A 15,563-nucleotide genomic window follows, 5' to 3' on the forward strand; every position below is an offset into this window, starting at 1 on the left:
ATTGGAGGGTGGCAAATGTTATTCCTTTGTTCAGGTAAGGGAGTAGGGATAACCCTGGGAATTGTAGACCAGTGAGTCTTCAGTGATGGGAAAACTATTGGAAAAGATCCTTGGATAGGATTTGTGAGCATTTGGAGAAGCATAATCTGATTGGGGATAGTCAGCATAGCTTTGTGGGGCAGGTCATGCCTCAAGCCTGATTGCATTCTTTGAGGATGTGACAAAACACATTTGAGGGTAGAGCAGTGGATGTGGTGTACATGGACTTTAAGGCATTTGATAATGTTCCCCATGATAGGCTCATTCAGAAGGTCGGGAGGCATGGGATCTAGGGAATCTTGGCTATGTGAATTCAGAATTCTCTTGCCCATAAGGTAGAGGGTGGTTGCAGATGGAGCATATTGTCTGGAGGTCAGTGACTAGTGGTGTTCTAGGTCCCCTGCTCTTTGATTTTTTTATAAACTACTTGGATGATGATGTGGAGGGGTGGGTTAGTAAGTTTGCAGATGACACAAAGGTTGGTGTTGTGGATAGTGTAGAAGGCTGAGGGTTACAATGGAACACTGACAGGATGCAGAGCTGGGCTGAGAAGTGGCAGATGGTGTTCAACCTAGAAAAGTGTGAAGTGATTCACTTTAGTCGAATTATAAGGCAGAATACAGGGTTAATGGCAGGATTTTTAGCAGTGTGGAGGACAGAGGGATCTTCAGGTCCAAGTCCATAGATCCCTCAAGCTTGCCATGCAAGTTGATAGTTGTTAAGGTGTATGGTGTGTTGGCCTTCATTTGTTGGGGGATTGAGTTCAAAAGCTGCAAGGTAATGTTGCAGCTTTATAAAACCCTGGTTAGACCACACTTAGAATATTGTGCTCAGTTCTGGTCACTTCACTAGAGGTGTGGAAGCTTCAGAAAGGGTGCAGAGGAGATTTACCAGGATGCTACCTGGATTGGAGAAAATGTCTGAGGATAGGCTGATCAAGCTAGGGCTTTTCTCTTTGGAGTGAAGGAGGATGAGAATTGACCTAAGAGGTGTACAAGATGAGGCATAGATTGAATGGACAACCAGAGACTTTTTCCCAGGGTGGAAATGGCTAACATGAGGGGGCATAAATGGAGGAAAGTAAAGGGGATATCAGAGGCAAGTCCTTTTTTAGTGGTGGGTGTGTGGCACATTGTGGTCAAGGCAGATACATTAGGGACACTTAAGAGACTCTTAAGAAAAGATGATAGAAAAATGGAGTATGTGGGAGGGAATGGTTAGATTGATCTAAGAGTAGGTTAAAAAGTTGGCACAACATGGGCCAAAGGGCCTGTACTGTAATGTTCTATAATCAGTCTGGTTTATGCAGAGCAGCCATTAACTTCCAGGATTTAATCATATTTGAGAATTACTGCTTTTGATGGAGTGCAAAACTATGATATCCAGCTAATGATTAAATAATTGAAAAATTATTCAACTTTCTTGTGCAATTTTAAATAGAATTTATTACCTGGGAATACTTATTAGCAAACTTGAAATGAAGGGGCATGAAATGAAGGTAAGAATAATGATTTAAAGTGAAGTGGTAATATACTGCAGATGCAGGCAACTCAAAAGTAAACAGAAAATGCTGGAAATACTCAGCAAGTCAAATAGTATCTGTGGGGAAACAACATCTGTCTCAGGTCAATGACCTTCTAACAGAACTTGAAGTTCAAGACAAAATGGTTTTTGTTGCAGAGGGAGTAGAGGAGAGAATAAAACAGTCTGTGATTGGGTGGAAGGCAGGAGAGACTGAATAACCAAAGCAGTAGAGCAGGCAAAAAGAGGGTGATAAAGGCTGGTGAATGAAAGAATGGAGGAAGGGTAAATAAAATTACAATTGTGAAATTAGCAGCAAGACTTAGCCCTTCAACCTCCTGATTTCCTAGCTAATTTGTAACAGTTTTCTCCATATCAAGCATATCTCCATATCATTGTACCCATACCTCACTGTACTTGTGCACATGACAATAAACTTTAAGAGATAATACTGGGCAGCAGTGATGATGCAGATAGTGCAGCTGTCTCTCAGCTCCAGCAACCCGGGTTTGATGATGATCTCTGGAGTTTACACATTCTTTGTGACAGAACAGGTTTCTGCTGGGGGCTCCACTTTCCAAATTCAAAGAACAGTTGGTTGTTGGGTTAATTGACTGCTGGAAATTGCCCCTAGTGTAGGAGACTGGTGGGAACACTGGTGTTAATGGACATCTGTGAAAGTGTTACAGGGAAATAAGAGATCAACAATGTATTTGATCAATGCATATTCAATCACACTTAATTCTAGATCAACTTTTGACAGCTGAGTTTAGGAGTCATTTCAAATTCACAACCTGAATATTCAATCATGCAACACCATTTTGGACTGAGAAATAAAGTATTTAACATGACTTGCTCCCTTCTAGTATCTGCCAGAGAAGTACTATATTTTATGTGGCTGAACGTTCACTGGAGTTGCACAGGGTCTGCCTGTCATGCTGCTGCAAGTAAGTTTTTCATTGCACCTGTGCATACATGTACTTGTGCATATGACAATGAACTTGACTTTGCCTTTGAGTAATATTTCATTCCTGGATTAATTCCAATTTAGCCAAAGGGCCTAATAGGCCTAGTGTACAAACAAACCTGCAACCTAGTGCTGGTTTCAGGCCCTCATCTGCCATGTGCAGGCAGCTCTGCTTTAAGTCACAACAGTGAAAGCAGAAATATTCCAACAGATTAATCATAGGGTCAGAATGGAAATGTTATCATCTACCACCCTCTTTATAGACATCTGACAAATCCTCTAGCATGCAATGAAATGTGCAATATGTACATCATATGTAATCTGTCAATGAACAATAATTACACCTTTAATGCTGGTGCACTTTAAAAGTTGTTTTGTGTGACTGTTTCTGGTGTTGTAATTGCTGTTTGGAGACAAAGTTCCAGGAGAAAGAAAGCAATAATAAGGATGCCAGCTAGTTATGTAAGCTGCGTCATGATTTAAGGATCTTTGCTAGTAATTTAAATTGAATTATCTCTGGTATCTTAGTGAATAATTTAGACAGTGCTTAAAGTGCTGGCTGAGGGAGTTATGAAATTAGATGCTGTGCCTGAATTGGCATACTGAACACTAGGTGTGATCCCTCTCAATTGAGATGATACATAAATGTGAGCTACATGATTCAATTAAGATGGTGCAGGATGAAGCAAAGCTGACTGAGCTGGTGGATTTCCAAGCAAGTAACTGGTCCAAAGAAGAGTAGAAGGAAGACCAAATACTGGGCAGCACAGTGATGCTGCAGGTAGTGCAGCTGTCTTGCAGCTCCAGTGATCCATGTTCGATGGTGACCTCTGGAGTTGTCACATTCTTTGTGACAGCACAGGTTTCCTCTGGGCACTCCATTTCCCTTCCATATCCCAAAAACATGATGGTGGTTAGGTTAATTGACTGCTGTAAATTACCCCAAGTAGAGGAGACTTTGGGGGGGGGGGGGGGGGAGATCTTACAGTGAAATAAGAGGGGGAATTGGATTGTCCTGAGAGATGCCATTGACTTGATGGGCTAAATTGCCTCAATGAGAAAATATTAAATGAGCTGGAGATACTAAAGAAAACAAATGGGAAAGAAAGTGCTTGATTTAGATTGGAAAATCATTTCTACAAACAGAAATGAAGTGGACATCAAAAGTCTATGGAGTGGAGAAAGAGTTGTGCAGGGACAGGCTGTGTGAAATTCAGAACTTCAGTTCAACATTATGTACCCAGTGCTAAATGAGGTCCATCCTGTGAGGAGGAACACCCACCAGATGTATTTATGCCCCAAGATGTTGGTGCAAGGACACTTGATTGAAACAAAACTATGACATCCATCAATCTTGAGGTGCTGCAGTTTGTGCTGTGATATCTAACAATACCAACCTAAAGGCTGCTGAGAAATGCTTTTTGAAGTTATTGAGCCCAAAGATTCATGAAAAATCTGAAATGGATTTTATCATAGTATCCAGGAAAAACATCACGCCAGTATGAGGAAATAGTACAATACATAAGATGTGATTGATAAAGACACTAGGAAGATAAATTTAACAGAAGCAATCACTTTGTCCACTTAGCTCAAAGATGAATGTGCTGACGACTTTCATTGAACAGAGACATCAGAAAGGGTATATTGTCCAGTCCTACAGGAGAAGAAAAAGCTATGGTAAATCCACCAAAGTATGTTCCAATAATTCTCAAGGTGAAAATGCAAGTTCAAACCAAGGCAGATAACAATCTCAGTGGACAAGCCTACCTGGATATCTAGCTTGATGTGTTTAGAAAAATCAGCAACAAGCTAGGAACTAGGCTAGACCCAAGAGAACTGGTGCCAAATGAGGTCAACTCTGGGAAAGGAACTCTAATGACAGAAGATGTTTTGCCAGATCTGGGGGTAGCAAAATTTTCAGTGTTAAATGCAAAGAGCTTGTATGCACACCTTCAACATGCCATTCAGTAAATGTTTCAGAAGAATGCCATTAGGAATCAACAGAGCACCAGCAAGGATTAGATATTGCACGTTAAGGTCACAGTAGGTAAAGACTACCAGGTAAGATAGTTTTGGAGGAGAAGAAACAGTAAAAGAGAAGGAGTTGGACAATGACTGAAAGTGGAGGAACCTGATGAGCAGATCCAGAGAAGAGGAACTGAAATAGCAAAAAAGTGAAATTCAAAATAAATAAAATCTTTAGTCACTAGGTGGTTTAAAGCTAATTCTAGAAAAGGAGATCCTGATCTAACAGGATGTGGCAAAACTAGAATTTTTTTTTTACTGGGGTTCAACAACCATCAGAGCAAGTTCCTGTCCATCAGATGTGAGCCACACAGCATCTTGACTAAGGGTGTGGCATGGTCTTAGTTGGATAATTATGAACTGATCAAACAAATCAAGGAGACAGTTACAGTTGAATCTGTTACAATATTTTGATAAGGAGCCAACATTAGAAGTGGACTCCTCAGGTTAAGGCCTTAGAGCAACATTCAGAAGGGCCAGACATTAGCATAGATAATGGATATGGAGGTGGATATTGCACAAGGGGAGAAGTAGCTTCTTGCTGTGATATATGGAATGAGAAGTTTCACCAGCACAAATATAGGGGAACTGTATATATTGCTATTAAGCCCTTCCATATAGCACTGATGAGATGGCAGACAATACTTCCATGAATACAGACAATTACAATGATTCAGTACTATCCAGTCATAGACATATATGTAGCTATCATGCTCAGTTAGACCTATCTCAAAAAAAAGATGCAGGGAATACTGTGCTTGAGACAATGAACATGCTGGGACATAATCTAAACAGAATTATTGATGCAGGAGATTGAGGATGTTACCAGAGAGGGTAATATGATGCAGCACTTGAATTTAGTGATTCAGACAGGATGGAAAGAAGACCCATGTTGAGCCTGTTCTCAGACCACACCCACATGCAAGATCAACGGGGCACTCATGGACCTGATTCTGAGGCAAAGGGGAAATTGTTCCCAAGCTGTGAAGGAATGATGTAATACATCATATTCACTCTTCACACCTGGGAGTGAATAGTTGCCTCTGCAGACCAGGAGGAAGTTCTGGCCAGGGATGAACAGGATGGTCAGGAATTGTGTATGGAAATTTGAGACCTTCAGGTATTGAGGAAGGAACCACTGAAGGAAATGTTTCTTCTCATCAAATTTCAAGATGGACACTGGGCAAAATTTGGGTCATATCTGTTTCACTTGGGTAAGAAAATACACCTGGTGACAGTTGATTATTTTTCAAATTTCTGGGAGATGGGCTTCACAAGCTCAAAGGTTGGTTTGCCTTGATGTAGCACCCCTTAGAGGTTGATCATAGCCACATTTCACAGCAGACAACTTTCTGCCGTTCTCAGAATTGGCAGTTTGACCACAGGCAGTTCCACCTTCCATTCTACCTGGAAAGGTGGAGATGGTTCTGAAGATGACTAAATCATCTCAGCCAGACTCTGCCTTGTGTATTCTAGCACTCTGCAATACTGCAGACAAAAGGACAGCAGTAGTATTGTGTAACAATTTGTAGGGTAATACACTCAAACTTCACTCCCAACAACAAAAACACTCCTAGAGCCAGAAGTGCAAAATAATGCAGGAAGACAATCATAGACAGGCAAACGAAAACTGTCATGTGTAATATTGGCCTGTGGTCCATAATTGTTTCTCTAATGTGTCATCTCTTAGGGGGATATTTCACAGAATCATAGATGTGTTCAGCACAAAACAGACCCTCTCAGCTCACCTCATGCATGCCAAGCATGATGCCCATCTGTGCTAATCCCATTTGTCTGCATTAGGCCTGTATCCTTTTACACATTTCCTATTCGAGTACCTGTCCAAATGCCTTTTTAGATGTTGTAATTGTATTCATTTTCTTCTCTGGCAACTCATTTCCAGACATTCACCACCCTCTTTGTGGAAAAACTTAACCCTCAGATCTCCTTTAAAGCTCTCCCCTCTTACTTTGAACCTGTGCATACTAGTTCTAGACTCCCCTGCCATGTGAAGAAAGATTCTGACTATCTATCCAACCTATGCCCTTTGTGGTTTTATAAAGATGAATAAGATTACCCTTTGTATTCCAGTAAGAATAAGCCCAGCCTATCCAAACTCTCCTTGTAACTGCATTGCTCCCTTCCAGACAACATCCTGGTGAATCTGTTCCACATTTTCTTCACTGTTACCACATACTTCTTGTAATGTGGAGACCAGAAATGTACACAGTACTCAAGTGTGATCTAACCAATGTTTTATACAGCTACAATATGATATCCCAACTCTTTTACTCAATGCAGTGGCCTTGCAAGGCAAGCAAACCAAATGTAACTAATTGCTTTTAGTTTTGCAGTAGAGTTTGGGGACAAAGTTCCAGAAGGAATTGTTGGAATAATAAAGCAACTATGGGGAAGCTGGATGGCCATGTAAGCTGTTTTGTGATTTAACCATCTTTGTTGATGGTTTAAATTACCAATGATTTCTGGTATCTTATTGAATGAGGGATTTATTGAGACGAGAGGTATCTCTGGTGAACTGATATCTCTTCAGTGGGTTTGTCCAGTTTGACCCTGCTTTTTAATCAGGAGTTAATGTAACTTAGCAGCAATATATTTATGACAGATACCATTTTAAACATAATAATATTATTATGTTTAAAATGCCTCTTCAAAAAGAAACATCAATATTTTTTGACATTTAAGTATGCTATTTAAACTATGATTTTCATTGGTATAGAAATTCCAAGAAAGGTATCTTTTGGCCAACTATAAAAAGCTGTTTTAATTTAATCCCTCTTCTGACTGGATTTTCAGACATTTAAGAATGATTCTTTTCTTTACCAAAGAATCCTAGTGTAATCTCAAGTTTTCAAAATACTTGTCACTGATCTCTATTTACAAAGCACATTGAAGATGAGTCAAGGTGAAGGCAGGCCCCAGACATTGACTTCCCAGATGACAATTACTGCAGGCATAGATCACTCAAAGCCCACTCCACTTTTATTCATTAAGATGTTGACTAATTGGAGGTGCTCCATCCACAAGTGTGACCTGGGGTCATGAAACCGATGCAGACCTCTTTAAAAAGATGAGAGGTGTGACCAAATTCCATCAATCTAAGTTGTTTAGCACCTGGAAAAAAAGTGCCCATGTCCTCCGAGGACTTGCACCTTTGTGTGTGCTTGCAAGGAGGGTGATTTCCTATTGACTCTCCCCAAATTCAACAAGGGTTTCAGGACTAGAAAACACTGGGAGCCATGATACCGGTCAAAATCCTATGATCACATCCTGAAATTCAAGGTATACGTTGACATTATATATAAATTGTATAGGTAATAATATTCTGACACTAATGATGAAAACAATGAGAGAGCTCATGATTGAGGAGGAGTTGGCCACTGAGATGATGCTAACTTTTACTTTTCTGTTTTTGAATTCTTAAAAACAGCAAAGAGGGAATAAGTGCAAACTGACATTGCTACAAATGCTGTTTTAATTATTAAAATGATAAATATTGGATACTAATTAAAGAGTCAGGACTGCAATATGTATGGCTGTCAGAGGTTTGTGGAGTTGAATAGACACTTACAGTGAATACATTCCATCAGCATTCCCTCAGAGTGGTGAGTGCGTGGAATGGACTGCTGGCAACAGTGATGGAGGCAGATACAACAGGGTCTTTTAAGAGACTTTTGGATAGGCATATGGAGCTCAGAGAGCTAAGGGTAAGCCTAGTAATTTCTAAGGGAGGGACATGTTTGGCACAACTTTGTGAACCGAAGGGTCTGCATTGTGCTGTAGGTTTTCTATGTTTCTAAATCCCAATGTGGGGTCAGGAGGTGCAAAGGATAAAGAAATGAAAAATAGTTTTCCTCAAAATGAGGAACAATCTATATTAAGATGGCTTTTTTTTTGTACTGGGACCCTTGCTCTTTGTGATTTTTATAAACAACCTGGATGAGGAAGTAGAGGGGTGGGTTAGTAAGTTTGCAGATGACACGAAGGTTGGGGGTGTTGTGGATAGTTTGGAGGGCTGTCAGAGGTTACAGAGGGACGAAGATAGGATGCAAAGTTGGGCTGAGAAGTGGCAGATGCAGTTCAACCCAGATAAGTGTGAAGTGGTTCATTTTGGTAGGTCAAACATGTTGGCGGAATATAGTATTAATGGTAGGACTCTTGACAGTGTGGAAGATCAGAGGGATCTTGGGGTCTGAGTCCATAGGACGCTCAAAGCAGCTGCACGGATTGACTCTGTGGTTAAGAAGGCATATAGTGTATTGTCCTTCATCAATTGGGGAATTGAATTTAGGAGCTGAAAGGTATTGTTGCAGCTATATAGATCCCTGGTCAGACCCCACTTGGAGTATTGTGCTCAGTTCTGGTCACCTCACTACAGGAAAGATGTGGAAGCCATAGAGAGGGTACAGAGGAGATTTACAAGGATGCTGCCTGGAATGCGGAGCATGCCTTATGAAAGCAGGCTGAGGGAACTCGGCCTTTTCTCCTTGGAGAGACGGAGGATGAGGGGGGACCTGATAGAGGTGTATAAGATGATGAGAGTTATTGATCGGGTAGATAGTCAGAGGCTTTTCCCCAGGGCTGAATTGGTGGCCACAAGAGGACATAGGTTTAAGGTGCTGGGGAGTAGATATAGAGGAGATGTCAGGGGTAAGTTTTTTTACTCAGAGAGTGGTGAGTGCGTGGAATGGGGTGGTGGAGGCTGACACGATAGGGTCTTTCAATAGACTGTTAGATCGGTACATGGAGCTGAATAAAATAGAGGGTTATGGGTAAGCCTAGTAATTTCTAGGGTAGGGACATGTCTGGCACAGCTTTGTGGCCCGAAGGGCCTGAATTGTGCTGTAGTTTTTCTATGTTTCTATGACTTGTTTGCCATTACATAATGAAAACATTGCCATGTGATGCAAGAACAACTTCTATTTATATTGCAGTTGAATCCATTGTCTCCATTAATCTTTCTTTAAATTACAAAAATACTTACATTCATATAATTCATTGTGTCATAACAGCAAACTCTTATTATTGTGAAGAAAAGTAAAGCGTTTGCTATTAACAATCTGGCTGTTGCTTCATTCAATAATGCTGAAACCACAACTGCAAGCAGATTTTGTCGATAGATAAGTATGATTGTGTAAAGGACATGACTTTTCTGGAAGGGCTCAAACTATTTCCCTGGTGTAGACTAATGTAAATTAATTCAGTGAATTGCCGGTGCAAATCACATTCTGAATAGCCAGCTTACTGATAACGAAAAGAAAGACTTGAATCTATGTGATGTGTTTCATGGCTCATGTCATCCCAAAAATGCTGTATAGCCAATGAAATTTTTTGCAATGTACAAAAGAAGGCAGCCAATTTGCACACAGCAAGCAGCAATGTGATTTAATACACCACTTATTTTTGTATTGCTTGGTAGATAATTGTAGGTGAGGATGTGGGAGTAATGCCTCACTTTTTTTTCAAAACACAGCATTTACATCCATCTGAAAGGGCAGGTTTGGCCTCAGATTAACACCTCATCCAATTGAATGAAGTATCAACATATCTTGCACTCAAAAGTAGAACTTAAATTCACACCTTCTGGGTCAGAGTTAAGGATGCTAATACAAGGAACTCTGGCTGAACGGATGTTGCTTAAAAGAAAGACAGCATAAAGCCAAATATCTTCAAGCTGGAAGTCAGAGGTTCTCTGATGCAGCACTGGGGATGTGGAAGTGGTTGCAAATGCAGCAATCTTCACTTGCTTTACTCGTGTAGCATAGATGAAAAAACTACTGACTACATCTTGGACAGATATTCTGGCCACCTGGACTGGAATAGCACTGGTGAAAATGCAGGATATGATTATCATTGTGAGACTACCTTCATTAGGCACTCAAGGAGGCAGCCTTGAGGACAAATTGGATAGGTAATAAATGTTGGTCTTACCATTAGTGGCTGCACTCCATGAAAAGAATAAAAAAATGCATCATACTATTTGTCACACTAATTTCAGTGCTGCCTCACTTATAAACACAGAATGACACAGGCATGAGACTCACCTCTGAATGTATTGTGAGTTGGTAGGAGCAGGGGTAAAGGTTAGGGGAATTATAACATACATGGGTAAACATTGGGAATAATGGGCAAACAGTGGAAGAGAAAAATGCAGTGCTACAAGACAAAGCAAGACCAGTGAAACTGCTGACATACAGAACAGACCAAAAGGGTTTTTCTCCACAAGCTTTGATTTGTAACTGTAAACTATGATCATCTGGAAGTTAATTAATAGTGCCATTGTCAGGCTTAAAACTGACGTTTATGCATCAAGTATGGTCAGTGGTGTGCACACATGCATTCAGCTTTTAAAGAGTACCACTTCCCACATTGGTAGAGGCTAGAATACAGGTGTCTGGATTTTTCTTGAAATGTGCATTATGGCATTATCTATTTGGCATTTGCAAACAGGGAACTTTATGTATGTTTTATGAGCTCTTTCTGGAATTGGTCAATCCAAACCATCTTAAAAAATGTCTATCCTTTTAGTTATTTGCAGCAAAACAAAATAGCTAATTGACATCTAAATACTGTAAAATGAAGCATAGAATCACAAAAATCTGTAATTTCAGTGTAGGTAACTGGTCACAAAGTTTTCTGCTGGCTCTCAATAAGACTTTGACATTTGTCCTAGTCATACTAACAAAATTATGGATCTACAGGTTTTGCATAAGAATATAATAAAAATGTAAAATCAGTATTAAAAACAGTTTGGGAAGATGGTGGAGATAATGTTGTTGTGGAGATTAATCAAATACTGTGACCAGTCCTATAGAAACAGTTGACTATGTGACATTCTGGTCCCTGATCACATTAATTAATGCTAGTCATAGAGTTATACAGCACAGAAAAGGGCCCTTCAGCCCACTAAAGCTATGCTGAACTTTTTCTCAATCTACACTAGTACCATTTGCTCACATTAGGTCCATATCCTTCTATGCCTTGCCTAATTAAGTGCCTGTCTAAATGTCTCTTAAACAGTGGTTGTATCTGATCTTCTGGCAGCGAGTTCCAGATATCAATCACTCTCTGTGTGAAATCTTTCCCCTCAAATCCCCTTTAAAACATCTTTCTCAATTTTAAACCTATGCTCTCTTGTTTTTGATACCCCTCCCATGGGAAAAAAGATTCTGACTATCTACCTTATCAATGCCTCTTATAATTTTATGCACCTCTATCAGGTCATCCCTCAGCCTCCATTACTGCAAGGAAAACAAGTCCAACCTATCCAATCTCTTCCCATAACTAATGTCCACTAATCCAGCTATTATCCTGGTGAATCTCCAGCACAACCACATCATTCCCATGGTTTGATGAGCAGAAATGCTCACAATACCCCAATTGTAGTCTAACAAGTGTTTTTTAAAGTTGCAACATATCGCCCTGAATTTTATATTCTATGCCCCAACCTATGAAGTATAGTACAACCCCTGCACTCCAAGTCAGCAATTTACATTTTCCTCAGAGATTGTATGTATATCTAATGCAGTGTTGCCAATGACGCCGCTACTAAGACACCTATGGAGTGACCATCTCAGCAATAAAATGCTTGAGCCCAAAATAAAAACATGAGATGCTGGAGACGCTCAGCGGGTCAGGAAGAAACTGAAAGGGGGACAGAGTTAATGTTTCAGGTTGAAGACCCTTTGTCAGAACTGGGAAGGAGACAGGAAGAAAAAAGGAAAAGTTAGCTTAAGCACACTTTGTGGACTTTGGAAGGTGTATGAGCACCCTGCAGTCATTTCTGAAGATGGCTGGTCAGTTCTCCTGATGTCAATGAGGTGTCCTATTAAATAGCAAGAAAAGCAATAAACTAGTGTGACGTGCACTAATTCTATTGACGTTGATTCACGATAGTTGTAGCATGGAGCTTTGAGCTCTGATTAATGTTACAGATGAAAATGTAAGCACATAGCAACTGACGTCATTAGATGAATGCCTGACTTTGAGAGAGAGTCAGGCATGCTAACATGGATCACCCAGCCATCTACTGGAGGAACTCAACAGGTCGGGCAGCAGCTCTGTGTGTGTGTGTGGCGGGGGGGGGGGGGGGGGGGGGAGGGTAGGAATTGTTGTTGTTTTGGATCAAAACCCTGTCCTGAGCTCGACCTGCTGAATTCTTCCAGCAGATTGTTTGTTTTTCAAGATTCCAGCATCTGTAGTCTCTTGTGTCTCCATTTTACTATTCCACTCTGAAGTTTCTTTGAGGCATGCCGACTTTGAAGAAGTTTTCCTCCTCTTTTCAATGGGAGCTCTGTGAAACCCTCTCTCACTGCTTCCCCTCTGTGGTTTCTATTGCTCTCCTGCTCTTCGACCGTGTTCTTACCAAGACTCGCTACAACATTCACATATCCTTCTTCAGTCCTGATGCAAGATGTTGACCCAAAACATCAACAATTTCTTTTCCCCACAGATGCTGCTCAACCCACTGAGTTTTTCAAGTAGATCATTTGTTGCTCCGGATTCCAGCATCTGCGGCTTCTTGTGTCTAACATGGATCATGTATGGAAGTGTGCAGTCCAAGTTATTAATCACCACAATTTTACTCAGAAATTATCACCAGGGTGAACTAAACTTGATAAAATTGAATTTTGCTTAGTTAGTCCCTATATATTGGTGTTACATAATTCAATTTCTAGGCTCAAAAATTGAATATGTTACTTAACATGGAAACTAAAAGGAAAATCTTGCATGATCAGCTTCAATGAAAATTTGAAAAAAGTGACAAGGAAATAGAGAAGAGTAACATGGTAGAGGTAATATACCTGGATTTCCAAAAGCCTTCCAAAAGATATCACTTCACAGAGTGATGAACAATGTCAAAAGGTGTGGAGACAGGGTACAGGAGGTAGAATGGATATCTAGCAGAAATCCAGGAGCAAATATAAAGAGCAGCTGTTGAGAGTGCCACATGGCAACTAGGGTCCAGCTTGGAGCACCAATGTCCACAAATTATATGCTAACAAAGCCAAAAACAAAAATTTTTAAGTTTGGAGAAAATAATTTTGCAATGTTAGACAAACTGAAGAGGATTGCAAAAAAGGACAATGATAAACAGTCACAAAAACCATGTAAATAAAAATTAATTTCGACATAAATAAATGTAAATACTGTGCATTGGTAAGAATAATGAGATCATGTATCACTTGAAAATAAGTTGTTAAATGGCTTTTTGGAGCAAAAGAATCAGGCAGTACAAATGCACATTACTAAAAGTTGTGAAGTAAGTCAATTAGACCATTAAAGAAAACACCAAGGTTTATTTCTACAAGGATGCTGAACACATTGATTAGCTGACACTTGAAGTATTGTGTACAAATGTAGGCAACAATATTATGAAAAGTTATAGAGTGTTCAAAGACAATGAACAAGGTTGATAACAAGCTTGTTTCTCCAAGGATGGATAGGCTGTGTTACTTTTCTTGACTGACTTGTTGCAACAGAGAGAAGGCCACTCAGACTATCAAGTCCATGCTGCCATTCATCTGTCCAAGTCTTCAAATTTGTAAAATGTTTTGATAGAGTAAACGAAGCATAAGTCTTGGCACGTGAGGGGAACTGCAAATCAAGAGCCCAGGATTACTCCAAATGGTGTCCGTGGATTAAAGTCCTCTTGTTGGTCAAAACATTTTTCCATAGAACTATTTGATTAAAACAAAAATGAAAAAATAAAGTTGGAGATTTACTGTGCATTCTTGAAGGTCTGAGGCACTAACACATGGAAGTGCACTGTAATGTGTATTGCCATCCAATGGACAGAGAACACAAAAGAGGCAGTCGTTGCTCAGATCAATGCCAGCCCCCATTGCTACACATTTTGATATGGAGGAAATGTGTGGAGGCAAAGGAGAAGTAGTTCAATGTGAGAACTAGTTCATCCAGGAGAAGGAGCAGGTGGTGGACGAGGGCTGGTTGGGCCTCTGTTCAAAACAGAAGTGAAGAGCTCTCTGGCCATCCTGGTACGGAATGGAGTAGACGGCAGACTGGACATCCATGGTGCAAATGAGCTGATTAGGATCAGGAAACTGGCAACCATCAGCGTGGCAGAGGGCATCAGAGGTGTCATAGATGTTTCAGAAGAGACTGAATGATGGGAGAAAGCAGAGTCAAGGTAGGAAGAAATAAGTTTGATGAGACAAGAGTAAGCTGAAACAACTTTTACCAGGGCAGTCCTGACTTTGGGTCTTGCAGAGAAGGTAGAAGTGTATTGTCTGCAGTTGGGGTCTATGAGGTTGGCAGCTCTGGAGGGAAGATTTCTGGAGAAAAGAGGTCAGTGATTGGGAGACAATGGCCTGATGTTCAGTGGTGAGACACGCTTCACTCCAGGCCCTCTTATACCGAATGCAATACTCCACTCCTTTTGCTCTTCTCATTATCAGTGCTTTCACTTCCTCACCATTATTTTACAGCTCCTTTTGAGGTTTGTACAAATTGATGAAACAGCATCAAAACAGTCATCAATATACCAGAAAAAGAGGTTGCGGGTGGAGGTCTGATTATCAATACACCAATGTTTCACAGCTGGTGGAGAAACAACATGGTCCTGTTCCTCCCTAGTTTGTCCTAGACTCAGTTGACCATGTTCTTTTTACTAATATAGATATGTTTTAAAAAACACAATAACTATCCAAATGTAAATGATCTCATTTCACTGGACACAGTTGTAAGAGATTTATGGAAAATTATTTCCTTGTAAGAAAATCGTAACTTTCTTTGCATCCAGTTTTTTATTTGTCTTCCAGTTATCACATGAAAAGTCTGCACTGCAGGTAATTATTTGTCACTTGGTTAGACTGATGTTTCAATTTATAACACAAGTAAATTAAGTTTTTTTCCTCAGCATTAGTGTAGGTCTTACTGTGGGCTTTGCTGTGTGTAACAGCAAGGAACCAGCTATCTCTTCCTTTTAATCACTTACATTGAGTGCAGGCTGCTGTCATGCCTTTGCTTAAAT

This window comes from Pristis pectinata, chromosome 15, assembly GCF_009764475.1.
Source record: "Pristis pectinata isolate sPriPec2 chromosome 15, sPriPec2.1.pri, whole genome shotgun sequence".
Lineage (NCBI taxonomy): Eukaryota > Metazoa > Chordata > Chondrichthyes > Rhinopristiformes > Pristidae > Pristis > Pristis pectinata.